This window comes from Anser brachyrhynchus (genome assembly GCF_964034855.1).
Source record: "Anser brachyrhynchus genome assembly, chromosome: 2".
Taxonomy (NCBI): Eukaryota; Metazoa; Chordata; class Aves; order Anseriformes; family Anatidae; genus Anser; species Anser brachyrhynchus.
The window spans coordinates 152,453,322-152,478,522 of record NC_137695.1 but is presented as its reverse complement, the minus strand read 5'-3'; the positions used below and the strand labels follow the sequence as shown (position 1 = coordinate 152,478,522).

Here is a 25,201-nt window from a genome sequence, read left to right as displayed (position 1 = left end):
AATCAATCTAGTCATTAATAACTTTCTTCATGTGGGAATTTGAATGCAATATTCTTCCAGATTGAATGAAGTCACAGGTTACCCATCTGACAATAATATCAAAGAAGTTTATGAATATATGCTTCATCAGTGGTCTGATAATGTCATTTAAATATCATGTAAGAAACACAACATATGAAAACAATATGTCTCATATCCAAATAACTAGGTATAATAAGGTGATTATATAATTTTGTATCTTTAATATATGCTCATAACTATGTATTATATAACAACTATGTGTTTTATATTTGTGTATGTTATATGTTTCTATGTATTTTATACAAAATTAATACATAATTTTATATCATGATACAAGCACTTGACAAGAGTTTACTGACAATGATAGTTTGGCTTGAAAAATCTCAGTCAGTTTACATGAAAAAGAAGTATCTTCCATTCTTAAAATAAATTATGTTGAAAAAATAATAAAAGTTTATTTTAACTACCTATATCTATTCATCCTCATCTTGGTTATATGGTGGCAAGTAAAAATCCCAAGAAAAGAAACATTTTCAAAGAAAGTAGGTAGCTAATAACATTCAAAGTTGAAAATGATTTTCTGAGTCTTTGTGCAATGAAAACATGCCCTTCGAAAATACTCAGACACCTCTGAGATAAACATCTGGGTTTTTTGATGGTAACATACACAACTTCTGATTCTTTATTACTGCTGTCTGTCATTACAACAGATGACTGAATATTTTTTATTGAAACTGAAGAAAATGAATTTTTGATCACTGATATATTTTTAAATATCTAACCTCTGTGGAAAAAAAAAAAAAAGATTAAAAAATGAACTTATTCAGAACTCTGAATATTGCTGGGTGGAAGACAAAATTTTTATTAAAACCTTGCCATGTGGCTTCCTGGTTTCATTGTTTATTTGCCTTCCTTCCTCTATTTTCCTTCTATATTCAGGTTTACTGACCCATACATGTCTTCCATATGGTACCTCTGGCTGTGGGACTTTCCTTGCATATTGAAGTAGCTCAATAAGAATAGGAGAAGAAAAGCACAGTGGACAAATTGGGTACCCTGATCCAAACTAAACTGAAATTCCTGAGGGAACCATGTTCGAACTGCAAATCCCATTATATTAGAATTTTTGGGTTTCAGCCAGATCTTTTGAAATAGTCTTCAGTTATTCACTATTTCTAAACCAAAATCAATGTTTTTTAAAAAGGAAAAAAAGCACTTACCTGACCAGCCCTAGTTACTATAATAGTAACTTCCATAGCCAAACAGATACAAAAACATTGAGAATCAGAAAGCCTGGTTTTATTTTTAATTTTGCCAGCCACAGCTGGATATGGGGTACATATTTCACGTTGTCTCCACTTTTACTTCCATATTGAGCCTGTGTCTCCTGAATTGGACTCCCCTTTTCCTCTGGGTTTATATGAAAGGATGCAAGCTTCATTTCACAAAGCTGTGGATTTTGAAGAAGAAGCACTGATTTAGTCTGAGCTTCTGCCTAACACAAACAATAGCTTTCAATAGCTTTTCACCATGGAGTTTTTGTTTCTACTCCATCACTGTCTAAATCAAGTATGCATCTAGGGAGTTACCGGAATAGAAAGTCTCTTTTTTGTGTTTGTTTTAGTTTTTGTTTTTTGGGGGGGGGATGTCATTTCCTACTCAGGGCTTACAGCTAAGCCTTAAATCTAAAATTATATTGTCTGGTATCAGCTTCTAAACATTGGATCTTATTAACTTTTCTCTTCTAGATTAAGGGGAACTGTAGCATCAGAAATATCCACCCCCATAGGTACTTCCGGGCTTTGATTAAATCTGCTAAGTTTTTTTGCTTTAAACAAACTACATCCAGCTTTCTGAATGCTCCACTGAAACAAAAACAAACAAACAAACAAAAGTAAAAGTCTCAGACCTCTAATTATCCTTGCAGCCTTTTTCTGAGTTTTCCAATCTAGCATCATTCTTACCGCAGGCTGGCAGTCAGTGCTGCACAATGTATCCAAAATTTCTCTCAGGTAACAGTTCCAGTCATCAGGAACAGACAGAACAGGATGTCCATTTATGACAGGCAATTTACATTTAAATAAGTCACCAGGCACCAAAGTTAGTTGAATATGGATATGGTTCAAAAAGGTGTATCACAATGAGCTCCAATCCCAGTGGCAGAGTACAGAGGGAATAAGTATTATGAAAAGACGTGATTGTTGCCAGAGTTGTGCATACCTGGGATTTAAGCAGGGCACAGAAGAAGAAAATGAAGCTGCACGATTAATTCTTATCATTTTTCCCCCTAAACTTTCCCTGTTAATAGACAGGTTTGTGGGCTGGTGGTTAGAGGAAGAAAATAAGAATTAGGATTTGTTCTAGTTCTGTTATTGACAGATGCCTCACCTACCTTGCCTGTAAGTACAGAGAGACACTACAGGGTGGATATGTTGAATTAATAGATAAAATGTGGTGTTACTTCATACAGAAAGGATGTGTATAAGTGTGTATAAAGAGATACAAGGGACTGAGTTCCTTAAAGAGTTACTGTCAGAAGGACTTTTGGACTCTAATTCCTCTAACTACAGGTGTTAGAGCGGCACCAAGAAATAGAGGATGTTATCCTGGAAAATGCAATGCTTTCCTAGGCTTCACTGAGGAAAACCAGTTCTTTATTAACCTTTCCTCTAAACTGTTGAGAAGGCACGTTCTGATTCTGCCCACTAAAGTGAATTTAAAATCCATAAAAGCTTCCTAGTAAGAGCAGGGGAGGGACACAAAGATGATCAGAGGGCTGGAATACCTCTCCTATAAAGAAAGGATGAGAAAGTAGTTGGGGTTATTTAGCCTAGGAGGGGAAGGGAAGGCTCCCTCAGAGGGACAATCCCTAGTCCTGCTGGCCACACAGGATGCCAGCCAGGATGCCATTGGCCTTCTTGGCCACCTGGGCACACGGCTGGCTCATGTTCAACCAGCACCCTCAGATCCTTTTCTGCTGGGCAGCTTTCCAGCCACACTTCCCCAGACCTATATAACTGCATGGGGTAATTATGACCTAAGTGCAGCACCGAGCGTTTAGCCTTGTTGAATGCCATGTGACTGGACTTGGCCTATGGATCTAGCCTATGCATCTATCCCTCTGCAGAGCCTTCCTAAAATGTTTCAGTCAGCCCTGTAACCACTTTGAAGGGTAACACTGCATTATTGATGTTGTACCCCAAAAATATGGGGTGAATGACTGAAATATCTCTGAAGTTTCACTGCAGTAAAGGACAATGTGATTAAAAAAACAAACAAATAAAAAAAAAACAACTCAGCACTAACAGTATAAAAGGGTCACAATTAATATTATTGCAATCATTATTACATTCTACAATCTCCAGTGACTATGCTAACATATTTTGAAAGCATTCTGGATAATGCCAGGCTTTACATACAAAGATGCACAACAGTCCATCCTTGATGGAGACAATATAACAGTTTTGGAACCATCCCTTGCATGATATTGATAGCTCATTCCTACCCACATGAATGGGGGAAGAGAAGCACTTTCAGGTGGATGTAAAAACAGCTGGTTGTCTATGCTGATGGATGCTTACAGTCACAGTGGGAGTCATGCTGCTGCTAGGGCATCATGCACTGCTCAAACAACTGTTTGCCTGCCTCTGACAGAAAAGCAGTGAGCCAGAAAGAAATGCACCTAGATGTTTCAGTTTCTACTCCAATGTACCCTCCTGGGAACTGTATTTCATTAAAGCACTGTATCCTAAAGACTGGCTCCCTCTAGTGTGAGCTGTCAATAATCGAATACTGTAATTTGAAACACTGTGTTTCAATTAGTTTTCTTGAATTCAGCATTCTTAGATACTTGTCTGATATTTCAGTAGTTACTAATCTTGCACTGAGTAAAACATCAGTGATCTGCTTTAGCGGTTAATGTAATACATACATATTATGTTCAATTAAATGATTTCTACTTCTCAGTAGGGATTTGATTTCTAGATCTTACTTCCAACTGGAAGTCGCATGGTATTTTAATAGGAATACACCTACATACAACCACAGCATCTGTCCACAGTTTATAGACTGCAAATAAGACACTCAGAACTGACATCATTTGTATTCTCAATATTCTCCTGATCACCGAAAAAGGGAAGGTTTAGATTAGATATAAAGAAGAAATTCTTTACTCAGAGGGTGGTAAGACACTGGAACAAGTTGCCCAGAGAAGCTGTGGATGCCCCATACCTGGAGGTGTTCAAGGTCTGTTTGGATGTGGCTTTGAGCAACATCCTCTGGCGGGAGGTGTCCCTGCCCATGACAGGGGGGTTGGAACTGGGTGATCTTTAAAGTACCTTCCAACCCAAACCATTCTATGATTCTGTGATTCTAATATATTATCTAAATAAATAAGAGCTATAACTGTATGACTATAAGTAGCAGTGGTTTCCCCACCCAGATGCTCTGACTTCCTGTAATTTTTGTTCAGGAGAGGCACTACTGCCTCTGGTACTAAGTGTAGATCTTCTTTATGTTTGTCAAGAGGACTGTCGACAGGTGGTGGAAAACTATTAAGCAAATGGAAATTATCAAATGCCTTCACTGCAGCTATTGCAGATGATGTGATAGCTTCTGAGGACAGTTAATACAGAGCTTTAAGTTGACTTTATCTCCTTCATGACCAATCTATCTAAAAAAAAAAGAAAGAGCTTGAAATGATGTAACTAGAGGGAAGCAATCCTTCTTCTTTAAGCCACAGAATGTTAATGGTTAGAATAATAATGTGTTTTGATTGGACCGTGTTGTCTATCTCATACGTTAAAATGTAAAATGGAGGAAATCTCCAGACTTTTGTAAAGAGTAATAAGGGTACAAACAAATTAGCCAACAACATGAAGAATCTATGGATTTCTCTATCTTTTGAGTGCTTTAGTGATCCAAGCAGAACTGTATATTATGACAAAAAAATTCTCATGCTTTGCACACAGATCTGCTAGCAACGTTGCACATACTCCAACAGCAGGAAGCACCTCCATTAGCAAGACAACCTATACCAATAATTACTCTTCTTGCAGCAGTCATAACACATTTTCATAATCCTGACTGTGACAGATCTCATCTGACAGAAGGTCATAAGGTTGGCTTAATGTTAGGTGGAAGCGATGTAAAATTTAAATAACACATTCCAGTACCTACCTTACAACTGTATAAATTAGAACTACATACTACTTTGCCTCGGTATCACCTCTTTTCCATTCAGTCAGGTCAAGTAAACCCAGCCTCTGATCAACCACACAGGCAAGATAGAATGGCCATGATCCCACACCTGTTGTCTTGGAAGAATCCCTTGCACTCTGTTACAGTAATTTTTCAGTTCATTTCTGAAACTCAGATGATGCATTAAACTTATTAAATTTATTAAGCCATGACAGTTTGTTAAGTCCTGGCTAGTCTAAATGGACTACATTATACCTGAATATGGTAAATGAGATGATTTAGAGATTTATGTGGAAAGTTTTGGCTAAAATAGGAATGTTGGTATGGGTCTTAAGGATGTTATTACTCACTGAAAGAGTTGTGCCAATGGATGGTCCAATGTGTGTCTATAATTTGAGCCTAATTCTCTTAGTATTGTTAATAGTGTTATCTATAAAATAGTATGGGAAACTACATCGTAATCATGTTAGACAGAATGGGTAAGAGTATGAGATTAGCATGCATGAGAAACACCTGAGGGAGTGCAGACCAACTAGTTAGGCTAAGAGGAAATTACCGAGTAGACATTTTGAGAAGAATGAGAAAAAGCTGAGTCAAGACTTTCTATGGGCAAAAAGTTAGAAGAAACCACTTAATTGCCAAGCAGACATAAGCATAATCTTTGCTTTATTTAGATTGCAAGAAAAGACTGTAATCATATACAATTACATTTTTATAGATTAAAATGTTTCATAGTATTGATTGCAGTAATAAAAGATAGTTTTGGCACTCCAGATATGTTCTTTTGTCCTTGTCACACACTTCTTGAAACTCAGTTGTTGAACTTAAGGTAAGTTAGATAAGATTTCTGCACTAAAAGAAGTAATTTTCCGCAGAAATTTTTCTTTTCATTTGGTATCTGCATGCTTTTGCGTACGTTTCTTACAGGTCACAGCAGCACCAGCATTTGCTATGTCATATCAGCATGGCATAATTTTTATTTACTTACATTGCATGGTTATATTGATAAGTAAATTCTTTTCACCTTGTTTTCATAGAGACACAATTTCTCTGTGTACATTTTTATTCAGCTCTTGTGCTTTCCCAGATAATATCAGGAAGTAAACAAATCTAAACACAGCTATAAAGAAAAATAAGAATACAGTTATTTCTTCCTTGTGGGTTCTTTTCCTTCAGTGGTAATAAACAAAATATTTCCAGTACAGCTGCATCCATACCATAGAAGCTTTGCTGCTATTTTATTACCAGTAAAGTGCTTCTGCTGTCCATACCAACTTAGTGTTGAAAGCATACATTTATGTGCCCTGTTTTAATTCCCTGTATACCTTGACTTTATTTAAGAAATAATGGAAAAATCATTCTCTGCATCTTGTAGAGCAAAATACAGAACAGGAAATCCCCATGAGGAAAGGAAAAAATAACGGAACTAAAGAATTGCTTTTAAGGATGTAACAAGCAAAGTAACATTGCTGAGGAGGTATAAAGCATATCTTTCTTGATTTCAGAGGTTACCAAAATTCAGCAAGAGGACATGGCACAAAAAAGAAACCAGAAACAAATGAACAAGTCTGAAAGAAAAACCCTGGCTTATCAAATTGTTTGACTGCAGCATAAGAATAGCATGGTCTTGTGGTCTGAGAAACAGTAATGAGCAGGGAACTCCTACGATCTCATGCTGTCTCTAAGTGCAACGTCCTTCACTTCTGTGTTGCCCAAGTGGACGTAATAATTAATTGGGTCCAAAGCTTGAGAACTTCTACAGTTTTCTTTGTAGTGCTCAGATACACGGGCAATGAACCCACTGAGGAAGTGGTCACGCTAATTGACAGGAGGACACCTGCAAGCTGGAAGCCAACAGTTGCTTTGTAGAGAACAGATAAATTCCTCATCCAGACAGTGCTTATGACAAAGTTTAGAAGTTCTGCCTCACAAGTTCTGCTCTGGACTTTCATATGTAAGTAACAGGTTTTTATGTTCTAAAATTACAGAATGCTGATCACACATTATCCCCTTCTAAATTATTGAAAGCCAGGCCATACATTCAGACATCTCACATGCTTATAGCAGCTGTGCTCACGTGTGGGCTCCATGTGATTTAGGAATCTGATCCCAGCCTAGCCTCACTGCGATTAACTAGGTGTGAAAGTGCCTCGACAGCCATCTCATCTGACATATGACTTCAGGCTCTGCTAGTAAGTCACAGCTCTTCCTCTGGGAACACTATAGCTGTGTATCCTTCAGAGAACAGCAACACACGAATGCCAGAGGTCTAGAGAGTAAATTAGACCAGATGTCATGTATGGAGCTAGATTTTCAGAATCAGTAAGCTCTTTTAAATGTACTCTGATCATGCAGAATTATTTAAAATCAATATAAATATAACATATGTATCTTTTTAAGTCTCTTTTATAGAGTCAGAGAAGTGCAAAGGGACCTTATTGTAAAAAGCATCAGGTTTGAGAACTACATACAAGCATGTAAATTAAATTCAGCAAAACCAAATCACATAAGCAATAGGGTGGAAAGAAATTTGAGCATATCAGATACCTCACCAGTGGAAAGGGACCTGTCAGATATCTCCTGATGTCTTGGATGCTCCTGTTACAAACTAGAATAGTCCAAAGACAACTCCGAAAAACAGTTCTCTTGATTTTTTTTTTTTCCCTGATCCTGCTCCCATCCTCTGCTTTGTTTCTCCTGTCCTTTTGCCAATAAAATATGTTGCTGTTCTGAAAGAATTGGTGTTTCTGTTTGTTCTTGTATTGAGCAGGGGTGGATGAAACAGAAAGGATAGGGCTGGGCAGAGAGCAGGGACCAGGGCCTATTTTGCAGGTTGCTTTTTTGGCGGTAGGAAAGGCAGAACACCCACAGAGCTCTGTTTTGTAGTGCAGGATGGCCAAGTCTGATTTCTAATGTTTCCTCCTCCACATGTTTGCCTTTTTCAAAGGCTCTTTTTTTGTCTTTTATGTATAAGACACCAAGACCATATTATATAAGGTGGGAATAGATTCCTCCACCCCCTCAGGTTTTGAGGTTTTTGTATTGGATTTTATTTCTTATTTCAGCAGTATTTAATGGTCTCTAGCTTCTTCAAAAGAATTGAAGGCTTCTGTCACTCTTAAACAGAAAAAAAAAAAGGAAACAAGTAAAAAAAGCTCTTTGTGTAAGTGGAAAAACACAACAAAGCTTGCAAAGAATGGAGAGCAAGATTTCTTCACATTTGCTTAATTGAGAAAATCTAAACTCAAAGCAGCTTTTATCTATTCAATAATAAGCATGCTCTGTACCCAGTCCCATTTATGACCAAATTCTTGTTTTTATGTCTGTAAATCTAATAAAATTCTGAAGAAGGGAACGGCATGGTTCCTCAGTTACACCAGCATAAATGAGGCAGAATATAACAGTAGGTCAGAATATAACAGTAGGTTAACTAAAAGTTTTATTTTCTACAGCTACAAAAACATTTGGGAAGGCTAAACAGTGAAGAAAGATCTTCCTAAACTGTTATGACCTGAGGAAGTTAAGGGCAGATGTACACATACAGCCAACACCATATAACCTTCTATAACGCTATTTGAATCGTGTTCTAATAACATTTGCAGCATATGAACTTCATGCCCATTGTCCACTGAACATTTATTCCTCCTCTGTAGATAGAACAAGGCTATCAAGAACATATATATATATAGCTGGATAGAACTGTAGAACTCTATAATAGAAAAAACTATATCTAGAACAAGACAAGTCTGCTGATACCAAAACAGACATATGTAACAACTATGTAACAGCTGTAAAAAAGCCATTTTTCATTTTTTCTTCACATAACTAAGGAAGCCCAGTTTCAGTAAGTGTTTCAGCTCAAGAACGATTCTGAGATGGACTTTTCATTGTTAAACAAGCCAAAATTTTTCCTGCTTCCCTGTAGGGAGATATTCTTAGCTATGTTTTGCGAGAAACAAAAGAGATTACAGTGATGAGAAAATCCTGAGACATTAGAGATGGAGAAGGTGCTACCCACGTTTACCTGATTTTCAAAATAATTAATGAAGTCACTCAAGTTAAAGGGAGAATTTACATTATTTTATTGGGGATTTATAGTTCACCACTATTGGTTCTGTAGTTTTTATGTCTCCTTGTGTGACAGAAGCACCTCCAAACTTTATTGCAGTACAGATGAAGAAGCTATCACTGAAAGTATCCCCTACTATAGGGAAGACAAAGAAATTAATTAACGATATCAGCTGAGATGTGTTGCCTTTAGAGAGAAGCTCCAAATGAAATCTCAAGTGTAAGCCCAGTTGAAAGCTAAGAAACTGGGGTCCAGATCTGAGTGTGCCCAGCTTTTGGCATGTTGTGCTGTTTACACACTGGGAACATTTACCAAACTTCTGAAATAAAAAATTATCATCATAAAAGTGTATAGTTCTGCAACAACAGTCTGGCACAAGAAAAGCAAACAGCTTTGGTCACAAGAACACTTTCTGCTACTTTTATAGCGTCCATCATTTTTTCTTCATTACTGGTACCCTGTTAGAATGTTTAAAATAACTCTGCTGTCCTTTTTGTCCTTCGATTTTCTTTTGGCTAAGGTTGTCACCTTTCTATTACTGCTTTCTGTACACAGCATAACTCATCATAGCTGGGCTGTTTGCTTGCTTTTTTATGAGCATTGACACTACTGTCAACTTCATGCTAAGGACAGAATTTGCTTGAAAGAGATCCATGCTTTTTGGGACAAGGAAGACCACAGCATCCTGATCAAATCATGCTCCCCTAATTCACGAAGTCTGTTTGAAAATGTCAGTGCTTGAAAGACCCTTGCAGGAAACACAACGTGACCATCAGAATTGGGAATTTATAGATGTATACTGTCATATTTTATTAGTGAGACAAAGGTGCTAGAATTTACGGTATCATAACCTCTCACTGATGAGACTGAACTTGGTGATGAATGAAGATCATAAATCTTTGCATACAATATAGATTTACAGATCAACAGCAATAAAATAAATGAAGTACAAACGTTGTACTGTGGGATTTCTCCCTGCAATCCCTTCTCATCTTCTGAGATTTTCATAAAACTAAGATTTCTTTTTATTGGACACAGAAAATGATCAGACTCAGAGAAGTTACATGAGGGTTCCAGAGATGAAAATTCATGGGTTTTTTTTGTTTGTTTGTTTGTTTTACACCACAAACAAAGATGAATTCAAATCAGAATCAAAATGCAAATATTTGTTTTTATCTTACTCATACACCTTCTCTTGCCTGAATGAGATTCACTGTATTATTGCTTTTAAGTGTTAATGTGCTCAGGCATGTGTAAGACAGAAGAAACAGCAGTTTTGTCCCAAGGATCTCACAACCCGTTCAGCCAGGTCTGTATGCAAAAAAAAAAAAAAAAAAGAATACTGTAATGTTATAAATAAACAGTGGTTAATTGCTTAAGCTGTAAGTAACTTTTAAACAACAAAGGAACATACTGAACACTAGCAGTAAATATACTATAAGACATTCCCTACTGGAATAAATCTGCTTACTCTAGATTAAGTTGTAGCCTCAAACTACCTGATAATTCAGCTATAATGTTTCCAGTTTGACAAATTTTAATATTAAGTGTGTGTGAAATTTCAGCCAGAGGTAAAGCAAAGTTTCAAGACTAGAAAGTTGCTGCTAGCTAAAGAAAAAAAATGTATGGAAACTAAAATAGGTTCTGGAAGTATTGGATGTTTTTTGCCTTGAGCATAAGCAGAAAGCAAAGAGGAAAAACAGAAAACCATGAAGTGATATAAAGGAATTCTAGTGATAATGAAGGAATTATTGGGTCAATCATTTTGCCCTGCCTCAGATCAGGGGCTCAGAAACCTGCAATGGTCATTTAAGTATGTGCTATACACAGGTTATTTAACTTAAGTTAGTGGTGCAGGATGAAATTCTGGCTTCACTGAATCCACAGTAAAACTCCCATCTACACCATTTATATTACACTACAATAATACCTCTCTTCCTCAAAATAGCTTATGAATTCACCGGTCCATCTGTGAGTGTTTTACAATAGGAATCAAATATCTCTGAAATGATAGCTCTACATTTTTCTTGTCAAGGTCTGCCAAGATATTCTTGCATGTCAGTGAGACATCAGCACTTTAAAGTCTTCTGTAGGTTTAAGCCAAAGGCATAAGGCCAAAATATACCCCTAAACGGCTACTATTATTTAAAAAGCTCCAGAAAGGTTGAGTCATTTCAAAATCCAACTGGAAAATGGAGTATGGAAACAGGCAAGGTATTTTACCTATTAAGTAATGATCCAGTGTTTAGAGCATTTACACTAAGCATCCTCTACCTGAGAGGACTTGAATTCATGCTCCATCCCTCTAAGGAAGTGCAGAAAGCATCAGAGTGCACTTTGAGTTAAGAACCTCTCAACTTATCACTTCCTCCTTTAACATCTGACCTATTTTATATATCATATTCAGATATTCACTAGAACAGGGAAAGGAACCCCAGTAACCCCCTTTCTAGCTGTATGTCCAGATCTTGTTGTGTTGCTGTCACTACTCAAACTGTATTTTATGCCTGAGCACCAGGGAGCAAAAGCTAACAGAGATCTACCACGATTTTGTAGTGTCAGTGTTTCCTAAATATTAGCATTAAATATTTTCAAGCATCTCTGTGACTCTAGACCTCTAACACATTATGGTAGATGAGTATGTATGGCACCTGGATACAGATGGTGTATTTAGAAATGGAGTGACAAATCTGAGATCACAAAGGAAATCCTTGCCAGCTAAAGAATTAATTTTATGATTTGTAAGCCCAGAACTTGAAACTTGGATGCTGAACAGTCAAGCAAGCAGCAAAATCACTGAGCAGCATTACTGCTTCATCTGCCTGGTATATCCCTCTGTTGGGCTTTCTGGAAGTCTTAACTGGCCATGTCTTCATGTCTGTTTTTTATATGGATATGAAAATCAAACTCTTGCTACCTGTCCAAAGCTCTCTTTTAGCTGATGGATGGGAACAAGTTATCTACGCTTATTCGAATAAACCCACTGATAATTTTTGAAACTACTGATCACAAATACATGCTAAGTAGCCTTCAAACTCTTGAGGTTGATAAGTTTGGATGGTGTTTTCAGGCAGGGCACAAAAAATGACTATCAGGAAAAAAAAAAAAAAAAGCCTCTTTTTCGTGATTTTCCATCTTGTTCTGTAACTAGATGAAACCATACAGAAGACTCAACATTTGGGGCTTAATTGCCATTCATATGTTACAGATAGATCTCGCCATGACACCCAAAGCCAAATTTTCGTTATGCTATATTGGTAGCGCCTAGCAGCCACTGGGCTGTGGATGGAAGTGAACACAGCATGAGTCATCTTGGAGGAGAGGGAAGTGCTGTGTTGTGAGTGGGAGGAAGCATTTGGATGAGCTGGCAGAAGCTGTGACTGCCGCAGGATGCAATGATCAGTCATTACTCCTGAACTCAATAGCAGCAGTGGCTGGAAATAATTCTTGACTTCCCTGGCCCAGTGACTGTACCCTCTCTGGTAAATGTGGATGTCTTGATGGTCTTCTTTGAGTTAGTTAACTCCTGACCGTGACTTTGAATATGATCAGGTTAGGATAACCTCTGATGTGGCAGGTTTTATGGCACCCACGCAAGCCCTATGGCCAGTCAAGATCTCTTTGAGTGCCTAAATGAACACCTATTAATATCCATTGCATGGACATGCTGTACAGATAGTATTTGTGTGGACTGACAGTCTCTGATCATGTCCATCAGAAATGCTTTCTCTGCAAGTGTAGATGTAGATCAGCACTGTGTGATAACCATACATATTTGTTGCTGTTTTAGGTAAGACCTTGCTACACAGCATGATGGCGACAAGAATCCCCTCAAATGCTTCCAGATGCAGGTTTGTGCCCAGTAATTATATGCCCATCACACATATTTCATGAAATAGAAGAGTGGATCTTCAACAATTCTGACACTGAAGAGAGGAAAACGGGCCTGCCATTGAGGCACCTTGGTTCAACTGCTAGGTCATAAGAGGGTTCAGGTTTGCACCTGTTCCCATGCCATGCTTTATTATGGCAACATTTGGTAGCAGGAAGGCTGCAGGGGTGGCCTCTTTGAGCAGAATCCAGCAGCTGCCCCATGTCAGAGAAGAGTCAGCTCCAGCTGGCTCCAAAAGGGACCAGCCGCTGGCCAGGGCCGAACGAGTGAGTGATATTGGTGGTGCCCCTGGGAGAGCAGATTTAAGAAAGGGAAGAAAAGAGAAAAAAACAACAACAACAACAACAAAAAAAAAAAAAACTGCTGTGCCACAGCAGCTAGGAGAGAGCAGTGAGAAAACTTATACAGAAGCAGCCCTGCAGCCCCCAAGGCGAGTGCAGCAGGAGGGCAGGAGGTGCTCCAGGCAGGCAGCAGCAGTTCCCCTGCGGCCTGTGGAGAGGCCCCTGGTGGAGCAGGCTGTCCCCCTGCAGCCCACGGGTCCCACACGGAGCAGATCTCCACGCTGCAGCCCGTGGAGGAGCCCCCGGTGGAGCAGGTGGATGTGGCCTGGAGGAGGCTGCGGCCCATGGAGAGCCCCCGCAGGAGCAGGCCCCGGGCCGGAGCTGCAGCCCGTGGAGAGGAGCCCACGCAGGAGCAGGGGGTCTGGGGGGAGCTGCCGCCCGTGGGGGACCCGTGCTGGAGCAGTTTGCTCCTGGGGGATGGACCCCGTGGGACGGAGCCGTGTGGGAGCAGTTCCTGAAGAGCTGCTGCCTGTGGGCAGCCCCCGCAGGCTCAGTTCGGGCAGGACGGCATCCCGTGGGAGGGCCCCCATGGGGATCAGGGGCACAGAGGGACCGTGAGGGAGCAGCGGAGACGAAGCGTCAGGGACTGACCGCAGCCCCAATCCCCATTCCCCTGCACCTCTCAGGGGAAGGAGGTGGGAGAGGGTGGATAGGGGAAGGTGTTTTTAGTTTCCTTTTAGTTTCTCAGTGCTCGAGTCTACTAGTGACAGGCAATAAATTATATTAATCTCCCTATGTTGAGTCTATTTTTCCCATGATGATAAGCGTTGAGTGATCTCCCTGTCCTTATCTCAACCCCTGAGCCCTTCATTCCATCACATTCCCCTCCCTCCCCTCATTTTCCTTTGAGGAGGGCGAGTGAGAGAGCTGTTCTGATGGAGTTCAGCTGCACATATGACACACATTTCCTTCCTTTGGCTGCACCTTCCCATCCCAAGGGGTCTAGGACATCTCCTTTGAAGGTGGTGAAATCAGGAACCGTGGAAGCATCAGAAATAAGCAGTTCCCTCAGTTCAGGCCCTGAGAAAGCAGCAGAAATGCTGCTTTCATCCCTTTTGGCAGCTTGTCAGAATTAGAATCAAATGACCTTAAATGTGTTTATCTTTTTATTATGCAATTAGCCACATTACAGGGTCCTGTGATTTCTTTTTGTGACTTAATCCTTACAAGTGAATTGCAGAGCTCTCCTAGCAATAGACTCAATAGAAACTTGGGAATAGTAATAATTATAAGCCTCCTGAGTTTTCCAGTCTCACAAATTAATGTATGTTTTAATTAGCTATTGGTACTTAATTCACTACTGGAGGCAGTTCATTTAAACCATTGCAAAATCATTTTAAAGGTATTTCCATTTTTTCTTGAGAAAATGAAATCAGTTCTTAAAATATCTAGAAAGTTCATGCTTTTTACTCACATGTTCACAATGAGTTTCAGAGGGAAAGGGAAGAGAAAGACAGTTTTCATTTTACCTACTTTTTTTAGTGCAGTACTAAATAAATTCAGTGCTTAACAGCCCCACCTCCTGGTGGAAAAGCAATGATAAAACCAAAATTGGATTTCTGCTGGGGACATATATTTTCTGACATTTTTTTGCTAGCTCTAACTTACACAGTGGAAATGTGTATCTTTTTAACCTTTGCATTACAGTTCTGTAGCATGTTTAAAGCTTTTTTTTTTTTTTTGACTGTTACCCTGTATTCCCTCATTCTTTCTCAGTTCACAGAGATAATCTATTTTAATCATAGATGTTGCTCGTCTCCTTAATGTCTCCTTTAAAATAGCTGAGAAATCCATTCTGTGTTCTTCTATGCCTCCCCATAGACAAATCCAAAGCTAGAAATCAGGAAAAAAAAAAAAAAAGAACAGCAGGATCTAGGAACTGGGAACTCCTGAAACTAATCTTGTGGATTGTGTTTTCAGGAGTTGAAGCATTAGACCACAGAGAATTCCAAGATGGTGTAAACTCTGCAGAATAAATCATTAGGTGTCAGAAAACCACTATGCACTCTCATAGATGAGGCTGTGTGTGCCCTTAGGAAGGACATTTCCCTTTTGGCTCTCTCTCCTGTGCTGGATTTTCTGTTCATTTTGTTTCAGAATAGCCTTGCAACTGCAACTACTGATACCTTTTATTCCCTTTCATCGATTCCTTGACTCCAGAGGTGGACTTACAGAAATTATATGAACCCCAAATAGTTAATATTGAGAAGACTGCCAACATTTTGGGAGATGAAACTAACTTATACTCATTCCTTGGAAGCATCATGAGGACAACAAAAAGGTCAGTGACTTCATTGCTAAACAGAGCATGCAAGGAAGGAGTATGGCATGCACATGAAGAGGGGCTGGATGCTTCACAATGAGAGACAGCTTCAATATAAATCATGGGCAAGCTTGCTTCAGATCTGCCACATTTATTTTTCTGATTCAGTCTCTGCTTCAACCTCTGTGCCATCTTTAGGCTTGCCAGCACCTCTCCCCCAGCTACCTGTCAGCCCAAATCTTCCACAACCACAGGATTCCCACCACTGCAGCTGGCCCTGCAGCATCTCGCAGAGGGGAGACTGTGTTTTGCAGTGAGCTGCCTTTCGAGCAGGACTTCTGAGATAATGCAACCTCACTCTGCCTCACATAGCTTGCTAGGCAGTTGGGGGTTGGTTGGGGTGAGCAGTGGCAACAGGGCATATCTTTCCTAGAATTAAATGTAAATTAGACCATATTAATGAGTGCATTTTAAAGCACCACAGGGACCAGGAATAATGTGCTTCTTACTGGCATTAGTGTATTTATAGAGAAAGCTGTCCAGCGAATAGGTGTTTTAGTTTCCTCAATCGTCTGTAGGGTTAAAATGCCTCTACTAATACTTTCCAACAACATTCCTTTAAATACTAATCAACATAAAGCCTGAAGCTATTGACCCCTGTTGCAACACAACACATTAACATGCAAGGGAAACCTTCTCTGCCCATTTCTGAAAGGGGCAAAGCAGCTCTGGGCCCAGCATTTGGCCCCGCAGAATCATTATTCCATTTGCAAGCTTAACAAAGCGCTGCATTAAATTTCAGGAACTATTGATTGCTCTCTAGGTGGTTATGCAAAATCAATTGCGGGGTTTTGTTTTAAGGAAGAGAGTAGGAGAGGAAAAAGGTTTTGACAGGAAACATGACAGGATTTAGAAGAAGAAGCATGTGGTTGAGAGGCATAGGAATGTCATGGGGTCACAACTTCAAAGATCGAAGCTCCATCCAGGCAAGTCCTATCTGTTGCTCAAATATCTCATCACAGGTTTCTTGAGGCTGTCTTGAAGGGTATCCTGGCTTTGTTCACCTCCTTTTCATTGCACAGAGAGCTCTCTATGGTTTGCAGTTTACTATAGTTTAACAAATAAATTAAGTCACTAGGGAGAAGGGGAACGAGGATATCTGTGCATATACCTTGAGGTTACATTGAATCTTTTATCATACTTAAAGGGTTGCCTACAGAAGGGAATAAATAGGAAGGTTATTTGGATGAGGATTTCAGTCTTTCCAGTTTTCATGCACATAAGCATACAAAACATTTCGGTGCTTAAATAATTTGTTGAAAATGGGCTACACTGATTCACTTCTCACAGAATCAAAGCCATAAAACATCCCACATCATCTGCTTTACCTACAACATTTACCACCAGTAGATAAAACAAAATGAAGCCCATGGATACACTTCAGCCCATACTGATGGAGAATATAAGCCATTTAGGACTGAAATAACAGTTAATGTTGATTACCTCCCAATGACCATAACAAAACTTGTAAAAATTATACACCTTGGAAGAGTCATCAAAGATATTTAGGAAAAGGCACTGTAAATTAAGGATGTACCTTCTCATCTATTGCTGGACTGTTCAGAGAGCTTGTAGTATCACTTCCATTCTGTACTTAGCCATATGTATAAAAAGGAGTTTGTTTTTCCAGGCTGTCAGGGAAAAGCCTCTGAGAGAGCACTAAATTCACACACAACCACTCTGTCAGTGTCTGGAGCTGGTATGGGATAATAGTGGCATGACTCGAGAATTTAAGGGATGGAACCGAAGGCTGTATATAACTGAAACACAAGAAAATGTGAAAGAAAAAAGAGCAATTACCAATATGGCTCATGTCTTAGAGCCTCTAGAACACAACTGGGAGAATTATTTATAACTAATTAACTGCTTTTTTTTTTTTTTCATAGCATGTGTACAATCTTGCAGAGGAAACAATAATTAGTAAATTGTTCATTAGTAGCTCATTGCAATATTAGAAATTTAAACCGTATCGGATTACTACATGAAAAGCATTGGGATTACTATGGGAACCCCACCAAAGTCAAAATTCAATCAAAGGAATTGCTATGTGAGTGAATTCTGCAACAAATGAACAATTCATGCATTTTATGGTTCTGTGCTATATACCTTTTAAGTAGCTGCTTTCCAACATTCACTTCTTTGGGCTTGCTATTCCATTCACAGTTTGTTTGTTTTTTTGGTACATGTTCAAGTGGAATGTTGACCTACTGTAATTTTCCACTGAGAATATACATACTAAATTAATAAATATCAATAATTAATTAAAATCAATATTGATAAATGTTAATAAAGTAATTATAAAGCTGGTAAACAAGTATGAAAAGCACATTCAAAGTCAATTAATTCAAAGTGGAGAAAGTATTAGGAAAGATTAAGAGACTAGTGATGCCAGTATGTCATTTTGGGATGTCTTTATCTTCCTTTTTACCTCTTCATTTCCATTGGCATGGAGCACACCACTGCTAGCAGAGTGCCTGGTGCGACAGCAGTTTTATCCCTGCAATGTTCCCTGGTCTCGGCTGACATCAGAGTAATTAGTGATATAATTACGGTTCATCATAGACAGATGTTTCTCAGTGTGTAACTGTGTCTTAATGATGAGTCTTTTCCAGCAGTCACCCACTTCTAAGCTGGAAATGTTACAGGTTTTTTTAGAGGATTCCCAAAATTCCAACAGTCTGTAAATCTAATCAGAAGGGTGGTGCTGTTGGTAGAGAAACTAATTGGCTTTCATCATGGAGAACAAACCAAGAGTTTTTGCTATGAAGATCCATGGAAGCATGATCAAAGCCTGAGTTCTGCTTTCTTTCTAGTCTTTTTTTTTTTTTTTTCCATTTTTAAGATTACTTAATGACCCCTCCAGAATTTCACAGTGTGAAAGATAGCACCATATTAAATTAAGCAATGTCTTGATGGTTTTAAGGAGTATGGACGTACTGGGTGAAAATTTCACCCTCTTTTCACAGCTGGGCTGGAGGTTTTTCTTGGGTTTGAGAAGCAAATAATTTAGATAAAATGATCTTTCTTCAAACTGCTATGTATCAGATAAAAGATTCTTCAAGCTGTTTCAAGCTGCTCTGTATCAAACCAAGTAATTATGAAGTCGTAAGAACTGACCATCTACCTACACAGTTGCTTTCCTCACAGGCTGTGAGAGGAAGAATCTTTTCATTCAGGAATTCCACGTGCATTTTTCCACCTTGTTACTTCGCATTAGTTCAATTTATTAACTAAATATTTAAGATTTTTATTAGTACTGAAGAGAGGAATCTTTCTCAATATCACCCTCCTCCATAACACCATAGAGAGAGAGGGAGTGGCTGCGGACTAAGTAGACAGACATCAAGGGCAGCAAATAGTGGGGAGAGGGAAGTATATTTGTGAAAGGCTGTTTGTAGCTCCGCCTTCAGTACACATGTAAGGAATGGTTTATTCAAGCGAGAAATATCTCCTCTCACCACAGACAGTCTGAAAGCTTTTGCTGCTGCACTTGCTTCCATGTAGGTGGTAGTGAACTCTTAGCAGCAGTTTCCACCTGCTTCTCAATCCAGCCCTGCCAGCATTAATTATGGCCACGGCCAAATTTAGCTTTCCCAGGTCTCTCCTTCATCCCAGGTCATAGTCTAAGAAGTCTCTCCTTCATCCCAGGTCATAGTCTAAGAAGAGTTGTTTTAATTTCACATTTTGATAGGGAGTCCAAAATGCAGTGGATCCCCAGGCTGAGAAGCCTGGCTGTAGCCCTGTGCATCCTCTGACACGCAGGCAGTAACTGAAACAAAAGGAATATAGACAATGAATACAAACTGAGATGTGTATGTCTTCAAGAGAACCGCATCGGTATGCCCTGTTGCGAATGCAGATGAGCAAAGGAACGAAAGTGCTCTGTTACACAGCTTTTCCATAGCTATACTTTGAGGCTCAGCTAACTTGTTAAGCTGCGCTGTTTGGATCTAAAGAGATATAAGTACTTAATTCCACTGCAAAATGATTTGTTTTAGGTTCCAAATTCAACCAGCAACTTTTGAAAGTTGGTCTGTGGAATCTTGCATTAGGAAAGGCAAGTAGCAGAACTTAGGTATAGTCAAGAGCTTTTGAATACACGAACAGAATTTGATTTAATTTCAATTGAAGTAAAAAGGACTCATTCAAAGTAAACAAAGAGAATTTCTTTGAGTTGGAGGCAACAGATCTGTGGAACTCTTTGCCAAAACAAGAGAACTAGAGAAGTGTGGAAGAATAAAGTATTCCTAAATGGAAAGTCATGTCACGTTGAGGAAATCCCCTCAGCTGAAAACAGTTCCAGGCTGGGAGAATCAGAATTAATAGGTCTGTTACTGTGGTCAAAGGAAGGAGGTGTTAAAGGAGTTGTAAAGGAAATTAAGTCATATAGTGACATAGAAGGATGGGGAAAAGACTGTTTTCAGTAGAATCAGAACTGTGTAACTGCAGTCATGCCCTTTATCAGCTCTCCCCTTCACACTTTGATATTTTGAAGGCTTTGGGACATTTTTTTTTCCTTCCAGTTCTTGTATTTGCTTTGATAGGATGCAGAATGTTGTGTGCCTTGTAGTCTGCATGAGTGAACACATTAAATCTGGTGGGCCACTTTATTCAAAAGCAGCTCTCATATATTTGCCTGTGATTGCCTGGATGGCACTCACCAGTGTGTGAGGTCAGTGCTCCTCCACTACAGCTGAGCCTGTAACCAGCAGGTGATGGATCCATCTGTCACTCCAGTTGCTGATGAGGGTCAGTAAGAAAGCAGCAGGAGGATTTCACCCCAGATGGCAGAATTCCCCAAATTACGTTTTTCCTTGGATACATGGATGTTTTAAATCTTGGCTCTCACCCTCTGGTTTTACAGCTTACTCAAGTTAATTTTAAGACCTTCCTTTTTTTTGTTTAGCTCTGAAGAAACTTTCCTTTCATAAACACACTCTAACAGAGAAAGTCATACTCCATTGTCTTGGCCTGAAGAATGCAGGTGTGTTGAAGCAGCTGCTGCTGTTTTTGCTAATGGCCAACTTCCATAGTTCTTGTTTGCATTTTGATTCACTGTTCATATGGAGAGAAAGGCATTAACTCAAAATATTAAGAATCAGCCTATGCTTTTAACTGCCTTTTTTTTTTTTAAACTCTGCAAAATAGCTATTGTTATCTTAAATAAATTTCTCATTATTAACAATGACACTCAAAAATTAGAGAAGTTGATATATGTTCCTGTCCTGTTATTAAGAGAAATCTGTTATATTCTTTTTCCTTCCTACTGACTGAGAAGAGTAGCCATGAAGGTAAGCACTACATTGAAAATAGCCAAGCACACAAACGTTGCAGCAGAGACAGAAAGATAACTTCTGCCGAACTTTTTTTCACCTGACTGTTAATCCTCCTTTCAAACTCCCAGGGAATCAGTAGGTACTTACTCTTGGAACAAATACCACAAAGATTATGAGGATAAATGGGGGTGTAAAATGCCCCCAAATAATTCCTTTCAAACCTTCCTAGAATTTCAGTGTGGTTGAATTAAATTTAAATAGACTTTCTGGATGATGAACAGAAAGGGCGCAATACCCTCTACAGTGCAGTAGAGCATGTTCTCTCACTAACATAAAAGAATAGCTCTTTGAAATGTCAGAGGCTATCCACAAACTTTTAGACAGTTCCAGACAGAAATACCTCTCTATATCAAATATTATTATTTTTGCTTCACTTATTGATACTGTCCAAACACATAATACAAGGATGACATGACTGGAAGAATTTGAAAGATACTTACATTGGTGTAATCTTAATGGCCTGGGTAAAAAAAATAGGATGACCTCAAATCACCTCTCTAATCTATCACAGATATAATGCTCTGATGCAACAACAGAAAAAAAAAAAAAAGTAGATATATGAGCAAACTGAGATCAGTGAGAGTTCTGTAATCAGCTATTAACGACTACGAGTAGTGTCCAAGATGGTGAACTCAGGCTAGAAGTGAGAGTATTAGTATTATTAGTAATGGTGTAGTAAGTAGTATTCAAGGTACCTCACCTAACAAGCCACTTTTGAATGCTTCATGGACCCTGCAGCACATTACAGCTGTAGGTATGCATATTTACGGGTATTTATTTTGCAGTGTTAGTTGTTATTTACTGGAGTGTGATGTTATTTCTGGATGACTTGTTCCTTGAGCATCATCTGACTGATCTAGTACCAAAAAAGCATCCTGTGTTCCCGTGTTTCATACTTATAGCAAGTAAGCAATACTTCTTATAGCTAGATGCTCCCAATTTCTTCAGAGAAATTAACAGTTTTCGTTAGCTAGAGACTTTTTTTTTTTTTTCCTCCTCATGGTTGCTTTACAAGATCAGGATCATTTTGCAGAGAGGTCAAGGATCTCAGCTTGGTTCTCCTATCAGATGTTATTTAGGAAGGTGAAGGCTGGTCTCTCTGATATTGGTGTAAATCAAGACTGTCATTGCCCATTCACCTTCTGTATACTGAAGGAGCTTTCCAAGGTTGCATAGAAAGTGTGGAGCAAAATCAAAGATTTAATGCAAAACTAATTTTTAACCCCATTTCAAGCTCAAAAACACTAAACACACACTTCTCTCCTCAAGCTTTTTCCAAACTTCAGGTCAATAGCTTGAGTTATTTCAGAAATACAACCTGAATTAGTATTCCTACTGCTTCTTTTTTATTTCCTTTTTTCTTCCTGCTAGATGCAAGCAAATAAAATTCAACTTTTGCAAATATATTTATAGTAAGGAGAAAACTTTGAGGGAAAGTAAAGAGAATTTTAACAGACAGCATTAAACCTAACTAGACATGTTTTCAAGTAGATTATTTGTGAGTTTGTTAATTTCTGTGCAAGTTCCCTAGTGGTTCTAGTCCACACAAAATATATCTTCTAAGTAACTTTTGGACCAGCCTAATTATAATCTTCAGTTAGTTTTACCTTTACCTTGATGTTGTTTTTGTTTTTAAATGAGTGTAACAAAGAGCAGTTCTCTCATATGAATCATGGATGAAAACCTGGCAACAATCATAGCTGTTCAAATAATAGCACAAATTCACTAGAAGGTAATTATGGATAGCACTGTTCTCTCATAAAAAAAAAAAAAAAAAAAAAAACCACAGATGTCAAATAGCCAAGATTTTAAGCAAGACATGGTATCTTTCACTAGCCCAACTAGTACAGTTGGCCAAAAAACAAACCAAACAACAAAAAAAAATATATTAAAAACCTATTAAGGCCCACAGATCTTTTTTTTTGTGTCAGCTCGTCAGGTTATGTCAGTAACTTCCAAACCATTATGGCAATGATGTCACAGCCAAACTGGCCTAAGGATATTACCTGGCCAAGGTTAATTATTGACATTGTAATGTAGCGCTCTGTATTCCAGCTTGGTGAAGGTAAGAAGTCTTATAAGAAAAATTATTCTGTTCTTGGTACTCTGGGGCCAGCTGGAGTTGATGCCAGTGACACAAGTAACTACTATCATAAAGCAAAGAAAAGATTTGGAAGTGTGTGCAAAGAAGAAAAACAGGAGTGCTAAAGAGATTTCCTTTCCCTTTTTCTTTCCTCTCTCTTGAAAGCAAAGAGCCCTAGAGAAACATTGAAGATCTACCATAAATCCATGTAAGCAAACTTTGATCTACATAGAAAAGAATTTGTATTTGTTAATGCACTTCCATGAGCCTAGCGTCTGTCTCCAAAGCTTATCACTTATTTGTGTGTAGCTGAACTGACATGACTATTTCATTATTCAATTGTACCATTTAAATATGTGGGTTGATCTCTTCTAAAAAAATCTTTCAAATGTGTTTTCCTCAAACTGGGGGCACTGGAGCATTATTCTCTCCAAGTGATGTGAGAAAATTAGATTCAGTCCTATGAGCTTGCTTGCTCGCTTTGAATGAAACTCCGCTGTAAATAAAAGCATCAAGTTTGTTGAAAGAGTGTTTTTGCTGCAGGTGGGGGCTGTTTTGTGTTTGTTGCTGAACACACGTAGGCAGGAGAACTCATACTGCAGTGCAGTAAAACTTCAAAAGCCATTAGAATACAATAGTGACAGCATGAGAAGACAGCAATAAACTCCAGGATTTTTCCCAGAAAATAAATAAATAAATAAATAAATAAAAATATGAAAATGGAACAGTTCCCAATAAGACATAAATGACCTTTGATTTTCCTTATTTATTTATTTATGTATTTTGCATAGAATCAATGAAAGACATTGTTTTAACTCAATTATCCTCATCAAGATGCATCCCAGCAGTGCCTTATAACCTTTCTAATGAATACCTTCTCCTGTCATTACAAAATCTGAGTCTGTCAAAGATTTTCCATCCCTATTGTAAATTCAAATTCTAGTTTCACCCATAGATTTTTCTCCTTGTCCTGTGAACCACACCAGCTTATTTATTTTGACTAACACAGTACTTTATTTTTGTGCTAATAAGTGAGCTTTTGCAAGACATGGCAGAAGTCTGGAGAGGGAAAAAGAAGCAGAAGAATGCTTCCTGAATGGAAGTTGGTATTAATCTGGGGACAGCTATGAAGGAACCTGAGGTGACTGCTATGCTTCAGTTTTTCACAGCTCTCTGTCAAGCACAGACGTACACTCTCTAATGAAGCAGAAAGAAGGAATGATATGTTTTCTTGCCCTTCCCACTTGCTCCTGCACCTGCATAATTCCTCTTGCTATTGTTAACTCTGTCTTTTAAAATCAGAGTATAGTTTGCAGGTGCCCTAAAGCTTGCTTGAATGATGTATAAGAGTGAGGCTGAGGCTGTCATACAGAGCAATCTGTATTCCTAGCTAACCTGCGCCCATCCAAACAGACAAAAAGAAAACTCACTACAGCCAAATGTCAACCTAGGAAGAGGAATGAAAGTCAGAGCATAAGAGGGTGGAATTACGTCCTGAAAAGTCACTGCTTCTGACAAGGATTTAGGCATTGTAATGCAGAAGTTGCTCAGCAGTATCTCCAAACTGGGTGCATAGATAGTAGGTTTTTAAACAGATAGTGACAGAGGAGGAATAGAGACCATTCTTTCATTTGTTTGTTTATTTATGACTTCCATATGTCTCAGGTTATACCAAGAGAGGAACACTGCATCCAGATGTGGTAGCTAGACTGGGAAAAACTGAAATAGCTACAAAAAATGTTATAGAAATAATTAGAGGCCTGGAATACATGCATTCCTATGGGAGACCTGAAGAACTGAATCTGTTCTGCTTATCAGAAAGATGACTGAGAGATGAATTGATTACAAAGTGTGTTAATGAGGGTAAAATAGAGCTCTTTGGACTAGTAGAGAAAAACCTAAGAAAAATTAATGACTACAAACTTCAGCCACACAAA

General features: G+C 38.7%; 1 long non-coding RNA gene across 1 annotated transcript; it reads right to left on the bottom strand.

Moving 5' to 3' along the window:
• Positions 1 to 15,213: 15,213 nt before the first annotated feature.
• LOC308190019 lies at positions 15,214 to 18,067 on the bottom strand. The gene is made up of 3 exons (XR_013946778.1): positions 17,952 to 18,067; positions 17,383 to 17,605; positions 15,214 to 16,892 (listed from the first exon to the last, which is right to left on the bottom strand). It is a non-coding gene; the product is annotated as an uncharacterized lncRNA (long non-coding RNA).
• Positions 18,068 to 25,201: the final 7,134 nt, after the last annotated feature.